This window comes from Synchiropus splendidus, chromosome 5, assembly GCF_027744825.2.
Source record: "Synchiropus splendidus isolate RoL2022-P1 chromosome 5, RoL_Sspl_1.0, whole genome shotgun sequence".
Taxonomy (NCBI): Eukaryota; Metazoa; Chordata; class Actinopteri; order Syngnathiformes; family Callionymidae; genus Synchiropus; species Synchiropus splendidus.
Genome location: NC_071338.1, coordinates 32,349,349 through 32,376,987, shown reverse-complemented (window position 1 = coordinate 32,376,987; position 27,639 = coordinate 32,349,349). Strand labels below are relative to the sequence as shown.

Genomic DNA, 27,639 nt, shown 5'->3' with positions numbered 1-27,639 from the left:
AAAGTGAGGAAGGACAGATGGTTTGTGGAGAGGAGAGACAGAGTTGGACCAACAATGTTGGTGATGAAAAACAGGAACAATCAGGTTCGTGATTGATGAGAACATGAAGGCATGACTAGAAATTGATGTGGAGGACTTGCTATGGCGACTCCTGATCAGATAGTGATGTAAGGAAGATTCCCATGGTGACTGAGAGACAACCAGAACGGAAGTCTGTGGAAGCCAAGAAATGGTCCAGAATGAGAGTTTATACTGTATGAGTTTCTGCTTTTCATGTTTGATGCTTGTTCTGGGGCTTAGCATCAAAGAACACGTCTGGCACTCTCAACTTCTTCTCCTCCTTCGGGACGTATAAAAGGGGGGTGCTTTTCTTCACTGAAGCGTTTCTTCCAAACACATGATTGAAGTGTTGGCATCAGTTCTCCCCATAGATGGAAACCTTTATATCAGGCCATTACCATCCTGTAGCACGTAGCGCTGACTGTTATCCATGACCCTGGGACAACATAACCAGCTTGTTGCTTGACCTGTGGGCGTGATATATAATTGAAGTTCTATTAAAAATAGGTCAAAAACCGAGCCTGACAGCGGCAAAATGTTGAGGGAGCAATTTCTCCCACACTGGTGATGAATCATCTAAAAGGTTCCCTCTGTAATACCAGCTGTGGAGAGGGCAGAGGCAGGCGCCACCCTTGTTACGCCTGGGTGCCAAAGTCTGCCAACATTTTATGGAGAAATGCACACGTGCTCTTTATGGCGACGTCACAGCCCAGGAAGTACATTACTTGATTGTGACGAGTCCTTCGCGAAGTCATTTGACTGACGTAAGCCACACTCCTGGTGTAGGCCCCCACCAAAAGGAAGTCGACCACACCAGCATGAGAGGTCTGACATCACAGGGATCCCGTCTGTGACATTGATGCTATACTCCCCTCGTCCCATTTGGACCTGCTCACGTTGGTGTCAGTTTGACAGATGAGATTTGTGCAGCATCATCAGACTCCCATTGCATTGGGCACCAAAACACAAGTGCCTTCTATCACAGCAGTTTAAGGAGAACATGTCCTCAGCCAGGGCCATGAGCTGCCACTGAGATGATTCTCCAGAACCTCTTTCACACTAGGATTGTGACCAGGGTTTTGAACACGACATGACATGACACAAGGCAGGATGATTTCAAACTGCCAAGAGACGGCAGTTCTAACCCATGCTGATGTACCTAAGGGACGTTAGCTAGAGGGAGGCAGAGCTGATGCCCTTCTCTATTGCAGGGTTTTATACCTGGGTCCAAATACCGTGATGACCCAATCATACTGCACGAAATTACTGAGTTGACCAACTAATCGCAGTAACAAGAATTTTGTCCAGAGGTAAGTGCTGGACCTTCAGGTTTGCCAGGTAGAGGAGGCTGGCACACTGGAGAAACCCCCCATGGAAAATGCCACAAGTCAATGAATCAGTTAGAAGATAAACCAGCATCCGGTTGCCTGATTTAGATCATGAACACGCGACCTTCGACCCTTCCACCTAACCTTTTGCCATGAATTTCAAGTCACTTCTTGCGGCAGGGTCATTCTAAGAATGGTGACAAAGAGAGGCTGACTAATTTAGGATTAAGGTCTGACCCCTCTTTTTCAGCTCCAGGAACTGCTCTCTGAGCTGAGTAATGCCTCCCTTGATGAGGGAGACTTTCAGCACAGCGCACAATTGCTTGGTGCGTTTACAGACAGAGAGTGATTTGGAGATAAAATCTGTGACAGCCACGAGAGAAGAGGGTGTCGATCAGGGGACGAGCATTCTAGCAATGACTTATGAGTCTGGCGTACACTGAGTTGCAGTAACTAAACTGTATAACTTACTGGCCCAATCCTTGACCCTGTTGTTATGGACTGATGCTGAGGGAAACTTGCCTGATCAGCAAAGCTCAGGTGCTAGTTCAATAAGTAGGAGAGAGTGGGATTAAACAAGCAAGGTAGAGCTGCTGGTTAAGTTATCTCTATTAAGTATGAAAGGTTTTCATGCAGTACTAGTAACGTATCTTTAGGAGGATTCTCCAGGAGGATTTTGTGAATTGCTGTTGAAAAGCTGTTTTCTGTTCTTAAGTTCTATAGCTACACGTGCCTCGCCTTTGGAACTAGTTTCAGCCAAAGCTTCCAAAACAGAGAGCTACTGGTGAAGCTCCTTGGTTGCACACAGTCACTCCTTTGAGTGAGTAAAAATAGGAAGGTGCTAAAACTGTGCAGTGTGGGAGAGCACGACCACCTGCCTGGCAGTCACGACCCAGGGTCCAAGGCAACGGGTTGAGATTTATCAGGCTGTTTAAAGAGTTTTGGCAGAGATTATCATGAATCTCGTTTGAGTACTATGCAAACGTTTTGTAGCTTTGTAAATAAAGTGTCCTCCTCTAGATAAAAGTCAAGTTTCCTCCATGACTTTGGTGAAAACAATGTTATGTAACGTCCATCTGTGAATCCCTTACATGGTCAGCTCCTGCTCCCCAACATGTTGAGGAGCTCCTTGTCGTTGTTGTGGATGAGCGTGGTCGGATTATCTTGCTCTCTTGAAGCGCTGCTTGGGCTGGTGATTAGGGCTTTATCTCGCCTGCAAACAAAACATCTGATCTGTGAGTCACTTCATCGAGATCTCTTCAAAAAAACTCCTTGCTTGTCCTTGAGACAGAGGGGTGGGCGACATAGTGGGGGGCGCCGGAGGTCACTCCTAAACTGTCGGAAAATAAGGAAATGACGGTGTGAAGTGCAGCTGGATGCGCAGCGTTTACATCTGCGAGTCAATCCTGCAGCTCCCAACTCAGACAGCACCTGCTGGAGCGGCTCTCCACCGCCCAGAGGCTCGTGACCTCGGGGTCGGCCAGACCGGGAGATCCTGTTCAGAGCAGAACAATTTGTTTCGCCAGCGGGGAGACGAAACACACACACTCTCTAGCAAGTAAAAGTTCCTTCAAGACAAATCCTGGCAATTAAAGCTGATGAGCTGCGGCTGAGGAGACAAAGTGATAACCGATCTCTCGGCACTTCATTAAATCTCTGCTAGCACAACGCCAGAAGAGGCCCCTCGGCCTCGGCCTGTAATTACGTCGAACGCCGTCGATGTTGTTTTCAGACAAAAACCTTCCTGTAATTACCTGAATGACATCACCATCTGTTAAAGGAAGGAAGGATTCCTTCATGTCACACTGGACTCTGCCAGACCCGGGTGCAGCACGCTGCTTATCTCGCTGCGTCAGGGGTCCTTTCGGACCTAAAGCCACCCACCCACCAGATTAGCCAACTTTTCAACGGCTGTTCAGCTTTTGAATTAAGAGTTCATGTTAGGTTTGTGGGATTCAGTCAGTGTGGTGTGGGACCCCCTGCTGTGCATCCAGCCATGCGTCTCTGCGTCTGCTTCTCTGTCTTCCTCTCCTCACGAACCAAGGCTTTACAAATGATATGCGGCTAAAAAGTTGCTTGGACCTTCCACTTTGAATAGAGCAGTAGTTTGAGGGTCAATGACAGTTTATCTGATATTGGTCATCAGCCTGTCTCGAGTGGCAGCTTCAGGTCCTCATTTCAACCATTGGTTGACCTGATGATTGAGGGACCTTTTTTGGGGGTTCCAAACAATTCATTCGGAATCCAAACTTTTTTTTTCAAATTTTGTCAAATTGTCAATTTTTTTCCTCCAGATTCCACATATTTTTCCATTGGATTCCTGACTCCTTTTTCCCGTATTTCAGACCTTCTTTTACATTTTATAAATTTTTAAATTGCATTTTTGCATTTTTTAAATTTTCTATATTCATATTATCATTATTATCATTTTCTATTATGAACCTACTTTCTATTACCAACTTTTTCCCCCATACTAATCTGATTCCAGACCTTAGTCCACCACCTCCAGGGAACCTCCCATCTGTCCAGAGCTTCCCTCGATCTGTCTCCTCTTCCTGGTGTCCTCCTCCAGGAGGTTCTCTGGGAGGCTCTCCTTTCACTCTTGGTGTCTCAGGCTGGCGCGTTAGCAACACCCCCCCACCCTTTCCGTTCTGTGCCATCTCGGTGTGGCCACGCCTAGAAACAGTTTCTATATATTTTAAAATAGCAGAGTAAATATGAAATATAAAACCGGGAATATATTGAACTTGAACGAGGGAAAGAATTACCCAGGCACTGTCTACATTGACATCCCTGCACTGGTCAACGACAAAAATAAATGAGTCTCCAGTGAATGAAACTGTGATTTGACTTTATTAGAAGCAGGACTGACTAGCCCCAGGATGGTTTCGGGTCATCAAAGAGTCTGTGGACGGAAGAGAAGGACAAGCACGTACCTTTTTCTTCAGACCTGCGTGAGTCCTTCAGCTGCGGCTCAGGGGTGAGAACAGAAGTCACTGTGTGTGCTGGGGTGGGGGGGGGGGGGGGGGGGTGGGGGGGGGAGGGAGAGAGACCCGGCTGGCTAGAAGGTTGCCACGGCAACAGAGAGTGTGCAGCGTTGAGAGAAGAAGAGGGGCTCTACACTGATAGCAGGAGACGCCAGGGGACACCTTTGTCCATTTAGACTCCTGACTTCCTCAGCAGGCGCTGAAGACACGTGTTTTCTCATTACCAAAGTGAATTAAAGTGAAAAAGAGCCGCGCAGGAGACCAAGCTGTCTTCGGTAGACAGCGCTGTGGTTTATGGTCAATAATCTATTTCCATACCGGCTTCACAAGAGACGTCAGTGGCATATTAAACACTTTCCTCAGAAAGAAGGCTCAGTGCAGGAGAGTGTCTGATTCAGAGGGTCTGCGTCTGACAACAAAAACACAGCCACAGGACTAGTCGTACTTCAACATCATCCCCTCTGGCTTTGGGTCACAACAAGGGGCCACGGCCCCGACTGTCAAACATTTTCTTGAGTTAACTTCTTGAGTTGACTAACCGAGCTGCTCTGAAGGATCTGATGGATCCATGCATGGATCTCTTGAGATTGCCCTACCAGCTCACCTACTCACTCTAGTGATGCGTGACTTTGTTTTCCAGCATTCTGTGGTCAGGTGGCGAAACAGGAACGGTTGACTCTGGTTGTAGTCCTGAATTTATGTCTGAATCAGAACTTTTGTCATCTGTATTTCCACTTGTTATTGAGCTTTAGTATCCACCACATCTTGGCCATGGTCTTCTGTTGACGGCAGAATCATTTTCTCAACTTCCTTTGGCCCATGAAAGTAGTCAACTGGAGCAAACACGTCATCACTGCTGTGTGGAGTCAAATCCGTCCGACGTCAAGGATAGCAGACGTTTCTTGGCGTCTTGCGGACCTGCGGGTCATAACCAAGATACACCCCTGTAAACAAATGAAGACCAGACCTGCTTATCTGTGAGTTACTGTCACCTCCAGCGCTGCTATCTCGCTTCGTGTCTGTGTTCTGTTCTGTCTCAGACGACCCTGAGCTGCCACGCGCTCTTCTAACGTTTCCTGTTCAAGGGCTTGATATACTCTCTGGTAGCATCTTTTAAAGACGGACATAACATTACGACCACCTCCTGAAAAATGTCCCACTCAGTGGGATGATTTTTGTGCACCCAAAATGAAATAAAAAGAGCAGAACGGAACATCAAGAAGCAACCAAGATACATTGAAGCAGAGGGGAACATTTAGACATTTGTTGAATTGGCGACAATAAAAATAGTTTTTCACCCTGAGAAATAAATTTAAAAAAGTTTTTTTTAGTTAAAAACAGCAAAATCCACAATAATCATGTCACCTCCATGATATGTTTGTCACTTGTTGTGATGTTTCCACTTCGTTTGAATACATTTTAGCTTGTGAGAGAGCTGATTTTAGGACTTTGATTCAGCAAGCAGGGACTCAAACTCATGTCATCAGGGTGAATACCTGAAGCTGAGTGACGTGGACAGTGAGGGTGACACTTCACAGGCAGGAAGGATAAGTCGATTGATTCTGCGTCCGGGAAGACGCGGTTGGTTGCCAGGGATTCGGTCCAAGGCCGAGGCTGGAGTGCTGACTCGTGTAAGAAGATGCTTGTGAGGGTCAGCTGGCCGATGATGCTGAGCAAAGTGGGAGGAGAATGAGAGTGCTGCGAGTGGTACGTTTGTTTGAAGCAGCAAGGTGTTTGAAGGTGTCCCCTTTCTGGACATCTTTCTTTTCAAAGTGGAAGTTGAATCCAGGAGCTTCATCTGCACCGTTGTGGCGTTACTAAGGCATGCTCTCAAATCCCGGGTAGTAGCGATGTTACAGCAGTGCTCTGGGTCTCTTTGAAAAACAGCTCAAGATCCTGTTCTGCTCAGCAGCGTAGATGTTTGTCCCCGCTGCGTTGATCTTCTCGTCCAGAGCCCATGGCCCCCTCACTGTCGGTTGGATACTTAATCCAGAATCATACAGTGCAGTTTCTGTCACTTAAGCCTCTGGAAACCACTTCTATCCCGCTCTGATTGCACCCTCAGGTCACATGCTTGCCTGACATTCTATGTGTCAACTGTAGTGGTCATAATGTACGGGGCATGTTTGAGGGATGGCCATGTGTCAGTCGAAGTGTGAGGAGTTCTATTTTGGCGTGATTTCGTCTCTGTGTCTTGTGAGCAAAGGCAGGAAGGCAAGTCAGCATCTGGATCACATCCGTGCGCACCAGCCTCCACGTGTGCTGCAGCCACCGGCCATTGTTGTTACCTTCCTGGTGATGAGCTGCTCGCACACGCAGGTGCAGGGCGACGACAGATGTCTCCTCTGCTGCAGAACACACAGCCACGCAGGCACAAACACAAGGACACACACCTTCCCCACCCCCTCAGCCCAACCCCTGCAAACCCAGCGCTCCTCAGTCCATGATGTAATGCGAATAGACCCCTCCTCTGCCGTCTCACACTCCTCTCCTCCTTCCATTGGTGGCTCCCGTCTGCATCTGCTGGATCAGCTACGACCACTTCCACACACACACACGCGCGCTTACACATCTACTACCAGGGGGATTCCACCAGCACTGCAGCCCCCGATCACCCCACCCGACTGCTGGCTTCGCCGTGACAGGGAGGTAAGTGTCCCTATCTGCTGTGTGGATGTGAGGATGGCGGACACACACCCGGGGGTCACGCCGATGCTGCACCTGAAGCAGCTGAGGAACTTGTCATCCTCCGGCTGCCATGGCGATGGATTCCACTCAGACAGGTCCTTCCATACGAGGGTGAGCGCAGAGTGAGTTCCCTCCACTCCTGCCAGCTGGACAATGAGGCTCCACCGGCTACAGCACAACGCTGACAGCCTCATTATGTCCATATAGATTGCCCCCGCTGCGCCGGTGTGTGCGTGTGTGATATGAATGTGCCGGTGACATCTGGGCTCCCTCCGGTCTCTGCCATTATGTGCGGCTTTATCTTGAGGCTCAGTGACACTGGGTATAATGGGGAAAGTCATACTATTACTATTAGGGCTGCAGTCTGGAGCAACTCTCCGCGGCCGGACGGTGAAACATTTAATACGCCGGCTCTCCACAAATGTCATCACTGATTCATGCCGATGTTGTATAGCACACTGAGCCGCTGAAGAAAAACACGAGCGTTCTGCCAGTGCCTTCGTGCTCTTGTTTCCTCCCACTGTCCAAAAACATGCAGAGGTCAGTTGAGTGTTGTGTGTTGGACTGTTGATGCGTGTCCCTTGCCTCTTGTCCTGACTCGCTGGGACTGTCTGCAGACTGAGCAATGAGCACCAGAGGATAAATGACTTGAGTGTTTCAAGTGGTGGTCCGTGGGCCACATTAGGGCCGTGTAGTGACTCCTCATTGGCCGCAACATTCTTAAAAACAAACGCACAAATGAGCAATTTTTTGTTGAATTTTAGTTGGTATTTTTTGTCTGTGATATTAGAGATTGGGTTTCACTGAAAATGTATTTTAAGATTCAAAGAGGATTATAATCGAGGATTATGGCTGTTGTGAGATTAACCTTTTTGTTGCTACAATTCATATCATGTTTCCTTCTTTTCACTTTCATGTTATTGTGGCCCGGTCATGTTTTCATCTGTTGTCTTATTCTTCTTTAACTCTGTCTCTCCTCAAATCGTGTCTAAACATCTGTCCTTTAGTTTGTCCCCAAACTTCTCCTCGTGTTCCTAATTTCTGATCTGATCCTTTTGAGTCACTCTCACTGTCTACCTCAGGATCTTCATCTAAATCTTCCACGGCTATTGCTCCTCTGATGCCACTGTTATCTCCACCCTGACTGTACTCTCTTCTTCACCTCCTTTGCTACAGAAAATGTCTTTTATTTGCATTTTATAGTCTTGTATTTCTCTCTCCTCTCAATAACCCATCTTCAATCCTAGGGGATCTTATATTGACATTGGGAGAGTGGACTTTTGCGTCCTATAGTGACGCCGAATGACCCATCTCAAACAATTTCCTTCCTGTGTAGCGTTCCAGGCGAGGGAAGCATCCCCCCTTTTGTGGCTCTCCACCTTACTAGCAATTGGCATGTTGTTACACGTACAACGAAAGCAAACACGTCATCACTGCTATGTGGAGCCATCACATGCCTGACCTAACCCCTACCGCTGTCTTTCCTTTACGTGACACGCTGCCCACGGTGCCACCCCCAATTTCCAGGTTTTTAAAAACAAATAGATTGTTTTCAATTGGTCGATTTCCACTGGCTGCTGAGGGCTTGACCGGCGCTCCCTTCACTGCTGTGACGGTTCTATTTTTGAGGAACTCGTTCTGATATGAAATCAAAGCCATGTGAATCTGGGAAATCTTCACAATAAAACACCATGTGTAGACGCTATTAGCATTTTACTGCGAAAAAGCAGTGTAAGCGTTACGCCATAATTGGCAAACGTGACTCTGAAACAGTCAATACAGCATGCCGAGTCATGAATTTTGAATGTCCAGCGTCGGCCCATTCTTTATGATGCTCGTCATAAACTCTGTAAGGGCATCTCCTCGTTCACCCTACGTGGCCAATGGGATAACAACTTCTTAACAACTCGCTCGTTCCTGGTGAAAATTGAAAGCTCCACTGCGGTTCCGTGTTCCCGCCGCTTCCATATCTGGTGGAAAGTCGCCGTCAGGATATGCCGCGGAAGGCAGGACATGTGCTTCAGTTGAAAACCTAATGTGTCCATATGCAACGCTGAGGGTCAGTATACGACGCAGAAGTCCACTTTCCCAATGTCAGTATGGGAGTGAGGATCGCTTGCAACAGATTACCTTTGATCTCGCTAATTTTAGCATTTTGTTTAAACCTCATGAGGTGACGATTTCTTATCAAAAACCACCCTGAAGCTCGGCGGGTGTTTGTTCTTACTGTAACACGGTTGCGTGGTTGGGTGCTGAACCGCAGGATGGAAGAATGGCAGCCTGTCATCCGACCTACGGTCATGTTTTCAAGCCAATTGTTGATGGTGGTCGGTGTCTCCTTCGTCTTCACATGAAAACACAGTAAACGTACGAGAGACTCATCTAAACATACATTCTCCACACCAGATCTTCTGCATGCTGTTGCTTAATTAGCTGAAAAACAAATTACCTCTATGACCCCTTTCATCACGCTCGTTATGCTCAGTCATTTGTTGCCATGACAATGGTGAAAACTCCAGCGTTTTCCCCACTATACTGTTTTTATTGCGGCGTATTTGCGGTTAAACTGACTGGTGAGTGTTGACTGTTGCTGAGTTTCACGGGTGTCTTGGCGGGAATCGAACACGCAGCAGGGTGTCTTGCTCATGAGTGAGGGAAGGATGCGGGGTGATCTGACAGGGGGGAAAGAGCTGAGCCAGAAGACAAAGCTCTAGATTCCTTCCTGTGGTCACAAGCTTTGAGAAGTTTTCTCCGAGTCTGGGTAGTAAAAGCAACGTTGTCTCGTGATGAAGCCTCCTGGAGTGAAGTGGGCGGAGGCCCAGGGGCAGACCCATCAGAACCTCTCTGACGTGGCTGGGAAATGGTTCCTCTTGATTAGGTGATGATGATGATGATGATGATGAAGGCTTTTGTTATTCTGTCTCTCGGAACACTCATAATTGGATAAGATACATATCGTGCCGATGAATAATATAAAAGGCGTTTGATTCTTTTGGCAAGCCTTGCTGCAGAGATAAGCCGGTGTGGGAAATTTTCACCCCCATTTCCTCTGCGTCGCCGCGACATTACTGGCTCTTAAGATCTCTTTAATCCAAAGCACTTTTATCTGTTTGTGTGCTGTGGGCAAAGGCACCGCAAGTTTGCCCAAAAATAAAACAGATGAGGCAAATCAGCCGCTGACTGATGCGCGGCTTTTTTTCCGTCCTGTAAACACTTTTGTTCCCACAGCGAGCTGACAAATATTATGACAGTCAACTAAGCACACGGAACCTTCTCCTCACTTCAGATTTATGAAAAGGTGGAATCCACAAAAGAAAAATGCAAATGGAGCCAGTGCTCGTGGGCACTTTTTTGAAGCTGTTTTGTACAGTTGTTGGACTCAGACTAAACAAAGCGCTCGCTGGAAATGTTGTCTCAGTGTCTCAGCTTCATCTGACCTGTTACGGGAGCTCCGCTTTGGTCTCAATCTGTGGATTCTTGAAACACAATCTCTTCATCTTGAATGCAAAGAAGCTCTACTCCAAATGTCATGAGGATGACATGGCTCCTGTCTCTTGTTCAGGAGGAATCGAGGCATGTTGATGTTTCAAAAGGGATGGATTGACTCATCTTTGGTCACTTCCTGTCAGGGGTCACACCTTCTTCCTGTCCAGCTCGTTCCAACATCCAAGCAGCTGATGAGGGGTTCAATGTTTTCACTCTGATGTTTTCCTTCACATTCCTCAAATCTCCGCAGAATTGCACGGAATGTTCGGCGGCTCCTGTTTTTGACTCACTGGACTTGAACTTCGGGAAGAATTTACAAATACTCCTCTAGGTCTCTTGACCTGACGAGTCAGACATGACTTCATTGCAAAACTTCAAAATTCTTAGTGCAGTTCCACACACTCTTCCACAGTACTATGCTATAAAACACACGCTATACTACTGCAACCCGGCGTCTTCAAGAAGCACAGCTTCATCTGGCTTTTTTAGACACGAAAAAAGTTTTATAAATGAATTGTACTGTCCTAGCAAGAGCGAATGCTAATTCAGATTCTGTACCACATCATGTTCTCTATTAGCACCACTAATACAAAACTTTTACTCCGTTAACTCATTTGACCTCCAGAGGGAGTCATCCTCATGAGATGCCCAAACCACCTCATCTGGCTCCTTTCAACACGGAGAGGGCGACAGACACTGGTCTTAGTTTCAGGTCTAGATTTAGGAGTTAGAAATGGAGTGAGGCTTCGGTATTGTTTCAGTTGCTTGCAACGGCCGAAAAAAGTGTTGGGGCCTCCCGTCTGGTCTGGTGTCTCCTCCCCTCCTCAGGTCTAGGTTTAGGGCTGGGATTAGGCTGAGGGATGGTAGAGAATTTGGGAGAAAGTCACCTCGGAATGCTGCATGAAGACAGTGCAACTGTGCCATCCATATGGGTTAAGTCATTCATGAGCTGCAGTTATGAATCTTAGTACTGTCGTATCAGCTTGGCCTGGTTCAGTGGGACATAAATACTGAAGTGTCACACACCAAAGCAACCGTGAGAGGATCAGGTCTCATGGCTTGTGATACTGTAGACATCAAGTATTACTGTATTCTGCTGCCACCGAGGTCATTCTGGGATAGTGCTGACCACACACACGTATAAACACACACGTTTCTGTCTGCTGTGTCCCTTTCTGCACCATGTTTGGATCAAGTCAGTAGCGATCGGACTCGTCTCATGAACAAAATCATAAAAATGCAGGAGCTCATTAATTCCTGGACAGCGCCTCCAGGCAAACCTACCCACCCTCCCTTCCTCCCCCTCTGGACAGTCTGCAGCTGCGCAGGACCTTCACCTCTGCCCTCCTGCTGCAGCATCCCTCACTCTCCTGGATCCCATCAGGGCTCAGGTGCACAAAGACAATCAGAAGTCTGGACGTCAGAACCGCGCGAACCCCTCGAGCACTCCAGAAGCAAGCAAACTGCATCAGCATTTGTCTGCCCCACCCCCTCAAAACACACACACACACGTTTTGTTGTCCCTGTGGGGACATTATAAGGACCTCTCATGGCCATCACCCTTTCCCCAGCCTCTCCCCATAAACCTAACCATCCAAAACACATGGCCCACCTGAACCAGGACTCTGAACCAGACTGGAACCCAGTTAGAATCACCCAGTTATTTTGAAGTCTTCATCCTCGAGTACATAAGGTCCCCACAAGGATAGTGTTTTGTCAGGAATTGGTCCCCACGAGGCAGTATAAACAAGCCCACACTCACTCACTCATATCTTCCTGTGTACAGGAAGATAGGGAGTCAGCTGAATAATGTGGGCGGCTGTTTACGCCGTCATGCGGCCCACAGTTTGGGTCCAGTTATCTCGCTCCCGTCATTATTCCACATTCCTTGTTTGTGTTTACTTTTCCGACAACTTTATTGGCCCCAGCGCTCGTCACACTGGGGAGATTATCCCAAAAGATAAGCTCCTCGGATTCTTCTCAGTCGCTGCTCCCATGTCTTTACACGAGTTTAGGACAGCGATTGAAACCTTCTGAATAAGGGCCACGACTTCAGAGCCATGTAGCGCTGATGGAGCCTCTGCTCCAGCGTCGCCTCTCCCACATGCTGCTCCCAAGACGCTGCTTCCCTGCTCTTACCCAATCCCAGGTCTGCAGCCTGATTTAGATGTAAAATCTTTTTGCTGAAAAGAAGTTTTAGAGCCAGAAACGTGGATTAAAACCAAGCAGCGGAATTTATGTATCTTGTTCATGACAGAGGGACGGAGGAAGATCTACCCTGCAGCGTCTTCACCACAGAGCTGAGCCAAAGGACAAAACTCCCCATCATTTCATCTGTGTTTCTGCTCTCCCCTGCGGTCGAGTGACGGGAATTTGGGCTCTGTTTTGGCTCCCAAGTGACTCTTTAAGATTTACTTCAACTTTAACTAAACATTTGATGTGTTCTTGTACGTAGGCTGGGGAAAGGTTGATGGTGGTCAATGACGGTCCTCACTAAGATAGGAAGACAAACCTGTATGTGTGTGTGTGTGTGTGTGTATGGGCGGACGGGCTCGTTTATACTGCCTCGTGGGGACCAATTCCTGATAACACACTATCCTTGTGGGGACCTTATGACTTCATGGGGGACCTTTTGCCGGTCCCCACAGGTCCAAACCTCAATTTGAGGATGAAGACTTCAAAATAACTGGGACTCAGTCCTGGTTCAGGTGAGCGATGTGTTTAGGATGGTTAGGTTTAGAGGGAGAGGCTGGGGAAAGGGTGATGCCCATGAGAGGTCCTCACAAAGATGGTGTGACAACCCTGTGTGTGTGTGAAAAATGTCAGACAGTTTCCTTGTCTCTTGATTGTTCATGGTTAGATTGCGTACCTCAATTCCATTGTCGACCTTTGACCTGTCAATGAGGCTGAAATGTGTCCAGACTCTTGCTCATCTTCTTCTCCTCCCTTGCGTGTCGTGGCTAAATCTGTAGTGCAACACTCTTCCACCCTTCCATTGCCGCCCCTCCATGTGTCAGTGACCCCTCCCTTCCTCCCCCCCTCCCCCCCTTCATCATTTAGAGGTCCCAAGCTTCAGTGGCACCTGACAGAACCAGATCACAGAGCAGCTCAGACAGCCTGCTTCTACACAGAAGACTGGACTAGTATTGTGTCTTGTGTGTAGTGAGGTGATCTGGGCAGCTGGGTGGAGGCCCAGGGGCAGAGCGAGGACTCACTGTCTCTGGTTCTGCCGACAGGAAAGCCTTCCATCTTGGGAAGAAAACAACTGGGTGAATTTCAAACTTATATCCAAGCAACTTTCTTGCGATGTCGAAGTCGAGTATTTCTGATATTAATCTGGCTGCAGATCTCCATAATCCAGCTGCCTAAATTCACCCGGTACTTTGTTCTTTTGCTTCTTAGAGGCGACACGTCTGTGTGATGCCAAAAGGTAACATTCAAAAACAGGCCTTTTCAAAGCTTTAAAAGTCACCAGAAGATCCTGAAGACAATGGCCAAAAAAATGTGTTTTTTTTAAACTTGACCCCCTGAGATCATAAACACGGTAAATCCCTGCATCACAAAATCGGAGTCGCTGTGCTTAACCCTGATAAAGGCCTGCGGGGGCCCGGCCCCGATATGCCTGGCGTCTGTGTGCTTCCTGGTGAGTTGCGTGCCGTGAAAAGAGGATATTATTGGAGGGCGGCGGCAGATTAAGGGCGATGTGGTCAGTGAGCTTTTGTGAAATCCCTCAAGTGATTAATAGTTTTATGTTTCTCAGTGTCAGAAAATTAATTCGACCAAGTGTGAGGGAGTCCAGACGCGCTCAGCAGCGGGACGCCGCTTAATTCCCGCCTCAAAGGTTTTCTTTTTCTTTTTACATCTTGATGAGTCGGACATCTGAGCGCAGTCTGCCACTGAGCTGACTGTCCCATACGGAGAATATCTAGAAGGTCCAAATGACCTCTTCATTTTTGCAGAGTCTGCAAGACTGTAATCTTTCCGGAAGTAATCCGTGACTCAATATGAGGGATTATGAGCCATCTGACATCTGTCGATGAGACAAGAGTGATCCAATATGCTGGGCAGGAGACGCGTCTCCTCCCTGGACTGGCCAACATCAGGAGGAAGGTCTACACAGCATGTGATTCAGACGATAATCTACTCAGATTTGAAAGTTTCACACTGGACCTTCAACTTGAAGGTCCTGAGGCAGCCATTTTCTTTCTGTGGTTGATCTTTACAAAATGTAAGACACCCTGAATGTTTCTGAAATATGCTGCAGATGGTTTCATCAGAGCATCTGGAATTAGAGCATCAAAGTGGAGAAGTTAGAGACCAAGTCAGTCGTGTTTCTCACCTTCCTGAGACGCCGAGCTTAAAAACTGAATGAGTCGTCTGCCGCTCCTTCTTGGGTGGAATGAGATTACATGAATGGGTGAGTGTGGCTGCAGTGGAGACGTTGCCTTTACTCATAATCCCCTTGTAATTCTCTTTGTGGCGAACCCCTTCAGATGTCAGACATTGTCTGACGACAGCCGGGTCGCAGGGAGGCTCGCTGACACCGTGAATGAGGAGGAAAAGTTAAAAATAATTCAGTAAGAGGATGTGAAAGATGATGCCAAACAACGCTGAGCTATAAATAATGTGCATCGTGATAGCAGTTCAGCAGAGAGGAGGAGATGTTGGAATATTTTTAGAGCCATTTTTAAGGTTGCGTTTTCAAAGGTTTGAAAATCACCATCGTTGAAGTGCACGTCCCACGACTTCAGAAGCTCAGTGTCAGAAATCCACCGGTCTGGAACTGTTCGGTTAAAGGAACTGCAGCCACCAGTGTGGGACTCATAGTTGAAAAATGACGGTTGAGGGAGTTGAAAATGGAGCAGTTATTAGATTGCACAGGGTTCCACTCCACACAACATAAAACATCTTCTGAAGAGACTTAATGCAGTTTATTTGATACTTGATTTTGAAGTATTTTAGTAGGAGCCTTTCCCACTTTGTAATGACGGTGTCTTGGTTTGTGTCAATAAACCTGAACCAATAACAGCGCAGCAGGAGCCAGCGGTTTGGGAGGAAGTCCGAGCCGCGGCGTGTGCGGGGGGCGGAGCTTCCAGAGCGGAGCAGCGGGCTCGGAGGCTCGTCTTCAGTCACACCGGCGGACTCCGGCGGGAGCGGATCTATCGAGACCTGGACGGTGGTTTAACCTCGAGTTTCTTCATCCGGTAGTTTCTTCTGTGCGCGCCGGAGGAGCGTGTTTCACTTCATCTGAAAAGCGTTTCCGTCTCGGGCGTGCGGAGGAGGACCGTTCTTCAGCGACGTGAGTCTTGAATTTTACTCTCCAACTCATGTGAACCGCTGCGGTTCTCGGCTGAAGACACGCGCTCTTCGTGACGAGCGCGTTGCTGCGCTCCTGTCGAGCCAGGATGTAACGTTTGCGTCGGTCTTATGAAGCGAACAAAGTGGTGGAAAGTTGTCCAGCTCCGCTCGTATCTCCGCTGGTAACAAACCTCCCACATGTCTCATAAACAGTGCGGTGTTCTGCAGTTTAAATCTCCTGAGATGAAGTTGAGCGGGAGGCTGGAGCCCTTGAAGGGATGCTCGCTCTGATACGGTATCAATAACACTTGAAGCTGTGGGCTCTGCTACTGTAAACACGTCTTTCCTTGGAAGAGCTTGCAGAAGCATCTTTCCCTTCTCTCCCCCCTTTGGTCTCCAAACACATGCTTCCCCCCCCTCCTCATCTCCCCTCCCACTCAATCACACACACATTCAATCTCTCTAAACAAACAGAGAGTCTCCACCCAGAGCTCTGCCCACTACAACAACTTCAGAGGAGCGGTCAGCATGTGGGGAGGGAAGTGCAGACCCTTCCCTTTAAACCAGCCTCTCTGCTGGGTAAACAGAGGCGCCTGCCAGTGAATTATGGAGCTGAAGACTCACAAATGTGTGGAAGATGTTCAATGGCTCCCATAAGTTTGCAGCTACTTACAATAACTCACCTGTTTTGGACAAATATAGATGCATTTTTGAATGAGACTTCATGCCACATGTGGCAAAGTGAAGCTCTAGAACATGTGCGGAGCAGAGGAGCATAGTGAGGGGCTTCCTAGAAAGAGGGCCAGCTCAAGGTCAGAGCTGCGACTATCTCCACACCCTGTGGTAAGCGAGCACCTACACATGTCCATTCCTCTTCCTTCCTCTCTTCATGCTCGGCATATTGACAGATATGAAGGTAAAGCTTTCGAGGCAAATAGCTGTGCCCCAGTCGGCACGAGCGCACACCGAAACCAGGCCACAGACTCTGTTGCGTCCTCCTCCTTTTCTCTAGTGAGACTCACGGCTTACTCCAGTGCATGCTGAGCGTCAGTTTCCGACCTTCTCCGGCCGATCTCACCACAGAGTCACTGCTTCCCAACACCCTCTCCGGTGGCTCCTCTCTCCACTAGCACCATCACACTCGAGTGTTTTCAGCCAAAAGACTCACATCCTTTACCATCCACCGCAAGGCAAACAGTAGAAAAACCTTGCTGAATGCAGCAAGTATTCTGTCAAAAGCACAACTGAAAAACATTTAATTCCATGTGAGACGTCGCAGTTTGGCGAATCCCTAGAGACTTTGCTATGTCCGTGAAATATTGACATGTAGCGGGACTCCGAGACAGAGAACACTGCATTTATGAAAGTTTCCACTCCGGACGTTTTTAAAAGTTTCAGATTCAGGTGGCTGACAAACGCTGCACCCGACTCCAAAACGGCGACGGTTCCAGTCATTTCTGTCTCTGCATAAACAACGCCTGAAAAAGACTGCTCATCTAGCTCAGTGAAATGATGAATTATTTCTTATCGTTCTGAAGATCACGCTGGGACTGGCGGGTGTTGCTAAGCGCTAGCTGCGCTAACAGCCTGCTGCTGAGGAACCAGCCGTCTCACTTTTATGAGCCCAGAATCGGCATTCACTGGAATCTGAGCATCCCTGGTATAAAACCTTGTTGGACTCGGGAATAACCAAGGGAAAAATGGAAAAACGGCAGCCCAGTCATAGCCAGATAGCCAGTCAAGGCTAAGCTACGTGTTAGCCTCGGAGGCCATCACTTGTTGTTCATCGAAGTAAAGGCAGGATTTCCCACTGAGAAGTGTTTCGTCAGGGTGTGGAGGTTGGCGTCTCCAAGTGGGACCACGGGACACACTGCTTTAGATAAGTTGAAAATGATGTAGATCACATGGCCATCCTGTTGGTGGCAACAGTAAAGTTTTCGGCAGGATTTTTTGAAACTGTGGCAGGGACAAAACACATGCGATAGTCATGTCCACCTCCATGATGCGCTGCGTGTTATTTGCTTGTTTCGTCGTAACGACTTTGTATGATCACGTCAGAGTTCATGACTAACAAAGAGGTCAGTTTTCTGAAGGCACGGTGGCTCTCATTCAAGGTAGTGGAACCCCTGAACAAAGAGAGTGCGCTGACAGTAAAGCTTTGGCTGTGTAGAATATTGTTGTGACTGTTTTGTCTTGGGCTCCAATAGATGGTTTGAGAGACCCAGTGTGAGTTACGAGTGTTTATAGCATGATGTCGGCTCCGTCGGTATTAGCTGAAACAGTGGGAGCATCAAATTCAGGATGCCGTAAGGTGTTGATGCAAATTTGACTTAACGTTTATTTACGTGGAGGCAAGAAGGCAGCGAGCAGCTGCCGTCCAGGCGACTGAAAACGCAGGTGTCAACAGACGTGTGGACGAGTCCTTCATTATGTCATCATGAGATGATGGTGTTCTGGTTCAAGGGTTTAATGACTCGTGTAGTGACTGGACACTCCACAGCCTTGGATTGCGGCTGACGTTAACGTCAGGCAGGATGGATGGTACAGTCTGGGGTTGTGTCCACCTGAGCCTCCAGTTCAGAGGTCATCATAGCTGCTGCCTGTCAGCGCGACCGTGGGCTGCGGTTATTTGACGGGGATGAAGGGTGGGCCTGATGCTGCCTGTTCATCAGCTGAGTCTGTGGCGATGGGCTGCTCTTCCCGGGCGGAATTCACTGTTATGAAACCAATCCTGTCAAGTCTGGCTCCTCACCCTGGTCCTCTCACAACAAATGTCGGGAATTTGGTGGAATTCTAGGAGCTCTCCAAGCTGTGAAGACTCGCACTTCTCACACGGGCCGTAAACTTTAATGGTTCCCATTTGCGTTTCTGCTGAAGACCCCACCCCCCCTCGCTTCCCTGCCCCCCAGCCTCCTGGACTCGCTGTCTCTGCGGAGTCTCTCCAGATCGCTTCTCGCCAGCCGCCGGTTTATTCGTATTCAGCGTGAGCTCCGGGTCCAGCTGGGAGATGGTTCAGCCGCTGTGCTGCGTTGAGACACTGAAGAGACTCGCAGAATGCAGGTGCTGACTGGTGACTTTCCAAACCCGCTGCAGCCACTTACCTGCCTGAGTCCTGTTTATCAGACGTTGTGTCATGACACACGTCAATTAAAACACCTGACTGTCAGTTCCAGTTTGATTTCCATGTTTCCTGCTGGTACGTATAGACTCACTTTTTGATGTTTTTTTTGTCAGAGACTTGGGTGATTTTTTTTTTCTTTAACTCAAATGTCATGACTTTTACACTCAAATCATGTCCTTGTTACTATTCCATCCCTTTTTTCTTAAAGTATCATTTGTCTTCATGTTTTAAAGAAAATGTTATCCCATTCTGTCTAAAATAATATGCTTTAAGGTTTTAAAGAAAATAAAATCCAAACTGCCATATCAAAAAAGGCATTTATGTCTGAGGTGAGAAAATAGTTTTAACAGTCGTATTTTATTGTCTTAAAACTGGTTTTGTGGAGTGAGCCATATGCACGTTGTTTTCTGAATGGTTTCATGTACTCCACTTATTCTATTCTAAATATTTGTTTTATTCCTAACTCATGTACCTCCATTACTAAACTCCATTTTACCTCAGAGTATCAGGCAGGCTGTGTATTGACAGGTATCTTTCAATCCAGTACATATCTCGATACAGGAGTGCTGAAATGATACATCGTGTTGTATTACACTACTGTAAGTTCAGCAATGTATTGTCATATTTGTTACCTTTTGAGCAATGTTTTCTTACTCTGGAGTATCATCACCAACAGAATGTATGATGCATACAAGCAAAGAACCAGGTCTCTCCACTGCCTGACCCCATTCTCTCTGTTGTGATGCAGAAGTGTGTCTTTAAGTTCAGGTCGATGAGCGTCTCTATTCTTCGGTAAACACTTGTTGATCTTGTTACCATGGTGATGGATAGCAGCGGTGTGTTGGCCGACATAACAAATGGTTAATATTGAAGGAGACAGCAGCGGCTTGTCTTTGCTTGCTCTCCACAAAAGCTGCACCGACTGGTTGCATAATTGAGACTAATGACAAAAGCAGAGTCTGACAGAGGTGTGTGTGTGTGTGTGTGTGTGTGTGTTGTCGGGAGCCAACGCTGCATCAATTAAAGTCCTCGACTCAGGCTCCTGTCATGTGATGGAAATCTTCTTACGCAACTCCGCAGAGAAGCTGATGTCTTCTCTCTGTTGTTTGAGAGGACGAGATGAACTGTGACTTCCAGTCATGGAAAACTTTCACTTGGAGTTTCCTGTCTCGTCCGCCGACTGGTTCCTCTCGTGGAGTCCTCATGTCAGATTTAACCATGGTGATTTCAAAGAGCCGCAGATTATTTCAATGACCCTTTCATTCCGTGGTGTTTTTTCTGTTTATCTGTTGATGCTTTATGGTAGAGCCCAATGTTGGGGACTTTGTAAATGATGAGATCTGGAGCTGCTGATGTGGCACGATCTCTTTTCAAAGGACTTGTTATGTCTGACTATTTCTTCTCGTGACCCCACAGAAGTTTGCTGCGAGGATGAGTGATGCGATCCTCAGGTGATGACCTGCAATGGTGTGAAGGTTTGGTCGTGCCCCTGTGACTCGGAGGGAGAAGCTCTTCATGTCTATTGTCCCATGTTTCCTTCTGAAGTCCGCTGCCAAAATACAGAGGCCCTTCTCCTTAGAGACCTCCTCTAGCTCTTGTCTGTTGGGACTGACCCAGGGACGCCTCACCTGGGAGGGTTCCAAGTACCACCTCAGCTGGCTTCTTTTGGTGGAGTTATCTGTTCGACTAAACTCCTTTTATCCACCAATGGTTTGGCCTCCTGCTGGAGCATGTGTCTGAACACAGGAGCCGATGAAGAGCCTTTTCTTGTGGCTTGAGTCCTCTTGACTGGAGATGATGGCCTGGTCTGTCTTGCTCCCTCACTCATGACCAACATGCCAGGACAGTGAACTTTGACAAACTCAGCTCAAATACGATTTCAAAAACTGTACTTATATTTGATATCAGGTGAATAATGAACCTTTTCTGCTGTTGCTGAAGTGCTTTTTTCGCAGTAACTCACTAGCACTATTGTATTAAAGTATTTTGGCCAGTTGCGTCTGTCCACACCCCTCATTTCTGACTGGATTTCACTCGACCCATGTATTTAGATCTTGTGCCAGGGCTTCAGTGCCGTTGTACTCCAAGATGCCGATGCGGAACAACGCGTTTCCCAGGATTATTTGTGCCGTCGTGACAGTCACCAGTGTTGACTCATGTCTTGAGTCTCACCTGACGGGAAACAGACCAGGAGTCCGTCAGCTGTTCCCTTTGAAGTCGGCAGGCAGGCTGAGCATGAACCGACAACTGCCTTGGAGCTGCAAACCTGACAGATGACTCCGGCAGGTGACGTCGGGTTTCCGCTCCGGATGAGTAATGTCAACAGATCAGTGGTCAAGGCTTGCGCTCGACACCTGTGACTAGTTGGGTCAGGAAACAGTGTCTTAATCTGCCACTTCAGAGCACCTGAGAGGCAAATATTGACGACCTGTCAACGGCAGAGAAGGAGCTCCCACAGAGTTTTCCTTTCATTGTCTGAGTCAGTTTAAGAGCAGCAGTTTTTTTTAACTTTCATTAAGGACTTTATTTACGCATCCTGAGGCTTTGCATCTACGTTTTTACAAAGGTTTACTTTAGTTGCTTATTTTACTGTTTCTGATGACGTTTTGTTTTAGGATCTTTGATTTAAAAAAAAATGCAGGACAATCTCAAAACTTAATCTGAATCCTCATCAAGAAATAACCTTGTAAGGCATCCTGCCTGCTCCACCCTATCCTCACTCTCTTGGCTGTTGATGGTCGTCTAGTCATTGACTACCTCAATGATTAGTCGGTACATGACGCGTATGTGTGTTTTGTCAATAAAATATGAAAAGATATAAGTAAAAAATGCAAGTCAGTTGTAAACACTTGTTTTAAAACCAAACGTTTGAATTGCAATTGCTCAAAACATGGTGCGAAAGGTTTGCGTCCTTTGTGAAATGGTCCCATACTTTCGATGCTTTTGGTCACTGAGCGCCTTAGTCTCTGAGGAATGTGGTAAGAGAATGATGACATCATAACTAGTCGACTAATGAACCCATCGGTGACTGGTTTAGTAGTCTTCTTGCTTTTCGTACGAAAATATCCCCGTCTGTTTCAAACCATGTCACCGTCACTGATCACATGCTTCCATGCTTCTTTACGTTGCTGTTCACCAGTATGTCCAATATGGCGACTGTGGAAGAAGCGTAGATCATGCTGCTCTTGCACAAAAGAGGAAACGGAGGCAGCGCTGCAGGACGCGGTGGTCGGTGAGGACGTTAAATATATGGCCACTGGAGGACAGAGAGTTTCCACCATTGTGTCTTCTTCCTGTCTCATTAGAGCTGCGTATCATAGTAGTAACAGCAACACTGCCCCCCATGGTTTCTAGTGGCACTGCTCCGTTTGGTCCGTATCTGTAAGCTGTGTGGAAACGTGCAGAAATACAGAGGAAATGAAGGCAGAGCACAGACAGATTTTTTAAATGGAGCTGCATCAACATAATTCACTGAAACTCCATTAATAATGCCTATATTCTCCTACCATGTTGGATACATAGTAGGAGAATATAGGCATTAGCCTACCCAACGTCGTCCTGTGGATGAACAACGTGATGAAATTCCCAGGCTCCAATCAGGAGCTTGGTGAGCGTCGTTAGTTTAAATGGGTCATTAGGTTAAATGTGTTTTCAACTGAGGCGCACAATAAACAAAGGAGATTAGTTGAATCCATTTCTGCGGACGTTGTAATGTACTGGAACTAATTTTAACGCAGTATGGAGATTTGTTTCTAAAGACTCTCCAAAGTTCCTCCAGCAGGCCTGTGATCTGGTGGGACTTCATATCTGCGATCACAGTCCCTTCAGAGCGACGCACCACCGGCTCATTATTGGAACTTTTTCAAGCCCTGATCTCCCACGGCTTCCCGTCAGGCTTCACTGATTTGTGGCATGAGCAACTTGGTATCAGAGGGAATAAGGTGACCCCGGTCTCCTATAAGCACTTATCTCCTCTGCCGGCGCGGCTTCAGTCGCGCGTTTGAAATGATAATTGCTCCTTCCTGCATGGCAAAGCTGAGCGGTTTGTACAGTAATGTAAGAGGCAGTTTGAATATTCCTTCGGGGTTGAAGCCTCTACTCTCTCCGCCACTGTACGTACAGTAGCTATGAATGGAACTGTGGCCGATTCAAGCCACGTCGCGACGAGAGGTGTGGAGGTTTGCCTGTGCTTCTATACAAAGCAGTGAGAGACAAGTTTGGTGTCACGCCGCTGCGATGTCGTGGTAGTTGTCGACTCATCAAGATGGTCTATAGCGTCTGGAGAACCAACAATTTAGATTAAAGGGACGACCTGAGAGCTCAGGCTTTGAAAAGTTTGAAATCAAAACCATCCACTGGTATGAAATCTAGGCTTTTCTCAATCACGTGACTTCATCTTTTCTCCACAGTCGAGCATTTCACTCAGTATCAGGAGATTTTGACCTTCAAGCGAAGGTCATTATTAATATCAACTGTAAAATCCCCACTCCACAAGTGATGTTGGAGAGAAACTCCACTAATAACTTTCGTCATAAAACAGTTTCAAGAGAGTCTTTAGTGTCCAACACATGGAATAGAACGGAAATTGATTTATCGAGATAATCGTTCTCGCCGAAAGCACAACATTTATCGTGATAACTGTTTTGTCCATATCGGCCATCCCGAGTTAGAAGACAAGGTCGGTTGCAGGGGTCAGAGAACCAGGAACCGTCAGCACCTTGAGTTCGAGTTCATCTGAGAATCCGGCGTAGACGAGTGTGGGAGGCGGTGCTGGGTGATTGGTGGAGCTCCAGGAGTTAATTACGTCTGCCAATCAATATACCGTAATTTCCGGACTATAAGCCGCTGCTTTTTTCCTCAAGCTCTGAACCCCACGGCATAAATAACAATGCGGCTAATGTATGGATTTTTACGGGCTGATGAGCTTCACGCTGCCAAAGATAATGAGCCTGGTGACATCACACCAATAAATCATCAGGGTTGTAGTTACATTAAAGTGCTTGAGGCATTTTTTCCACCGCAGTTCACCTGCTCTGGTTGAAAGTGAATGGCAGCTACAACACACTAGGGTAGTGTATCGTACAGGGGCCAAGCCCAATATGGAGGCCGTGACCGAGACCAAGCCAAAGTGTGGCCAAAGTCACTGGTGGATCATAAACAGGAGGCTTGGCGGAGGTATGCACTCTCCCAGTGCCTTTCTAGTAATGTCATAGCTTGCTGGCATGACAGGAGCAAGATGAAGGCTGCCGTAACAAGTGAAGCTCATCTGCAGTTTAATTCATGTTCGCCTTCGAGTCTTCTATTTTGACTTTGCCCTGCCACGACACGCTGGGGCCGGATGCACAGTTTTGCTCTGCTAAATGATACTAGCGGAAGAGCGCCCTGTTATGACTTCCAGTCATCGTCGAGGAACACTTCAGGAAGAAACAGCGGAAGGATACATTACAGACGGGACGATTCCATGAATAATTAATCGCATGTGCATAAAAACCCGACCCTCGTTGCACCGCTACGATATCACATTCCATCATCCGACTTCAATCCTAAATCTCATCCGACTGCAGTGAGGTATGTTTGCACCTTTTTAATTTTTCATTCCCTGGTAATGAGCCTTCTTGTTATTCTGAAGATGAACACTGTTGTGTTGAAGCTGGAGGTGAAGGATGAGGGGAGCGATGACACGGCAGCTCTCTCATGTGGTCTGCCGGCTCCACATAACTTAGATCTCCTGTGTTGAGTTTCCTGCACTGCTGCTGCTGGGAGCAGCTTGTGTTATGGCATCGATAAAGAGAGAAGAACAGACTGGAAGTGAAGCAGAATAATGCCTGTCTTGTTATTGTGACCACAGTGTTGGAGTGATGGGGATGCATCTTCGAAAGTCGTGATAGTTCGACGGCTGAGAGCCAACTAGTCTCTCCAGTCATGACTCTTTTGATCCATAGCCAGAGGAGGTTCCTGGAGTGAGGGAAGTTTGGGCCTCTTGACTTGACTGCTGCCCCAGGACCCAACTTTAATGGAACAAAATGGTTTAGGTTTACTTATTTGACTTATTTAAGTCGTCAAACAACCTTGAACTCTGATTGTCTGGTGCGTTCAGTTTAGCCTTTTAAAATGGATGAGTTTGCTGTGTTTTTAAATGAAGCCATTAGCTCAAGGATGCTGTCAAGCTAGCTGCCATGCTAGGTGCTTCCTCACTCTTGGACTCCACCAGTAAAGCATGACAAAGGTGATGTGAGTTTCCCAGTTTGAGGGTGGTTTCGTTCATCTTGTATCCAAATGTGGAGCCTCATCTAAACTGGTGTTGTAACGTTGAGTACGAAACTGTGTCCTCTAGACGCTCTTCCCTTCCTCCTGTGTGTCTGACGTGCTGAGCTCTGTGTAGGCTGCTGGTTTAAAGCCCCTCAGCGGCTTCTGTGAGAGGAAGTCCTGGAGATTTGAGATAGATCGTTGGCCAGTGCTGTTCATTTCCAAGCTCCTAATGCAGCACTCAAGATGTCGTCAAGATTTCGGCCGTTTCTCAGTCAGACTTCCTGCTCTTATGTTTCCCTCGAAGACTGGCTGGATGTTTTGTTGCACCACCAGAGACCTCTGGAGCTGTGAAGCTCTGAAATACCAACATTGTCGTACAAAAAAACTGATAACGTGTATTAACAAATTGTTCAGGAATTAATACACTTTTTTTGGACACATTTGAAAATCGAGTTTGGAAATGACACTGTCCTTTAAAACTTCTCATTTCAGTTAAATCACTTTTCTCGTGTAATATAGTGGTTTGACTGCCAGTCAGAATGATGCGTAAATCCCTGGTAGATCTTGCAGTATTTTCTGTTGGGTGGCAACCTTGTATGTCTCACAAGGCTATGCCTATGCTATGCCTTTTCATGCCGTGTGTACAAAGAAACTCAATAGAAGTTTGCTTCCACGTATAACCATAAAATCCATTGTGATTCTGATATGGTTCTCACGCCGGCGCCATCTAGTGGCGTCCCTGGAGGCACCAAGCACTGGTGCTGTGCGCTGAAGCGGTGGAAGTAGCAGCAGTATCAGACAATCATGAGAGATTTGTCCACAGCTTCTGAGGGAAGAAGAGCAGCTTCATGTGAACCAAGGACTTTTTTGATTCCAACCATGTGGATGCGACAACTCGGACTATTGTGAGAGGATGAAGCGTCTGAACAGATCAGCACTGAACACTAATGGAAATGGAATGTAAAACTCTCTTCAGAGGGCTGCGTTTGTGTCGAGAGTGGGACTGACAGGGTGGAGTTTTGACGTCTCCTCACCCATGTTTCTGTTAGCTTCTCTGCTGTTTGGATAGCTTGCTATCACGGCTTGTTTACGTTGGAAAACCCTGGGCTTTCCGAACCTGTTAACTTTCAGCCAAACGCAGATGGTTGCCGCTTGTCCCTCATTCTTTCAACTGGCTTCACCTGTTTCTCATGACGCTTCATCTTTTGGTGAGAGGAACAGGCTTCCATGCTCACTGGCTCCATGAGAAGATCTAGCTGTCGTCTCCATTTTACCTCTGATCCTGCAGCTGAAGAGCTTTTTGACGGGATCCACCTCCAGTGACCTCACAAAGGCTCGCTTCTGGTTCTGGCTTTGATTCACACTTATTTAGCGTTGGGATTTAGCAGAACCGGCTTTGAAGACGATGTATGATCATCATGCTGCACATTGATGCATTGCTCCAGAGGCATGTTGGGGACACCTTTAAGACTAAAGCCAAGATGGTTGCCAAAAACAACCTTGATATTAATGCAGTACTTTGTCTGTATTTGTGACTGCATTTTATTTTAGGGCTTGATAATCATGTGATCCATGCTGCATCACAATCTCCATTTTTCTGTCACGTCTCAGCGGGGATCTAGAAAAATCTTGTTATTTAAGACGAGAAACTGTTTCCATCAGAAAAGCCATATCTGGCTGCAGCAAGCGCTCGGCGGGTGTCAAGTGTGGTGTTATTTTAAAGCACCCCACTGTGTAATCCATTATCCTGGTGAATCACAGTAACCTGGCCGCGCACTGGGGGGACGGGCCCCTGGGTGGAACCTGTGAAGAACTCTGTAACACTTCTTTTGTCATCGTTTCCACTCGGGACGGAGAGAAGTTTGCCGGCTGCGCCAGCGTTAGAAAGCAGGCTGCTCAATAAATCAGGAGCAGGATAAAAATAAAACTCTTTGTGGCAGTCAGTTGTTTGGCTTCTGGCTCTGACTCTGCACGACGTCTGAGCGTGATTCAGCAGCTCTGACGTCACCGGCTCCGCGACCTGTTTTATTCATGCGTGGACTTGTCCTGACCCAGTTGTGGTGGAGTTGGTCCGGCGTGCTACCAGTGGTAGTGAGGTCAGTGCAAGGACAGTGCTGTCGATGCTGCCAAACACAGTGTGAGCTCACCAGTGCATGACCAACACCACAGGCGCCAAGTGTAATCGTCTTGAGGTTTTATTTTCGTCTCATTAGGGGTGGGCAGAGCTGGTCCTCCTGCCCTCTCATCATCCTGTAGCCTCACCTTCATGATAAGCCTCATCATTGTCCTCCTCTTCTTCATCTCCAACATGCTTGGTCCGACTCGGACTCTTCTCTCCGCCTGTCTGGCCTCCACATCTCCCTCTGATCAACTCATTTCTGGTCTGGTGCTTTCGAGTATCTTCATCTCTGACTCTTCTGAC

The 27,639-nt window shown here is 47.3% G+C and overlaps 1 protein-coding gene across 4 annotated transcripts in view; it reads left to right on the top strand.

Annotated features, from left to right (window-relative positions):
- sema4bb (sema domain, immunoglobulin domain (Ig), transmembrane domain (TM) and short cytoplasmic domain, (semaphorin) 4Bb) overlaps positions 1–27,639 on the top strand; it is a 72,306-nt gene that overhangs the window by 11,678 nt on the left and 32,989 nt on the right. The window contains exon 1 of one of the 4 annotated variants that reach the window (XM_053864447.1): positions 6,750–7,024. The exons of 1 other annotated variant lie outside the window; for it this stretch is intronic. The gene's annotated coding sequence lies outside the window, so the exon portion shown is untranslated. Of the gene's footprint in view, positions 1–6,749; positions 7,025–15,671; positions 15,849–19,310; positions 20,420–27,639 lie in introns of those variants that run through there. 2 more of the 4 variants (XM_053864445.1, XM_053864448.1) reach the window with 2 other exon arrangements.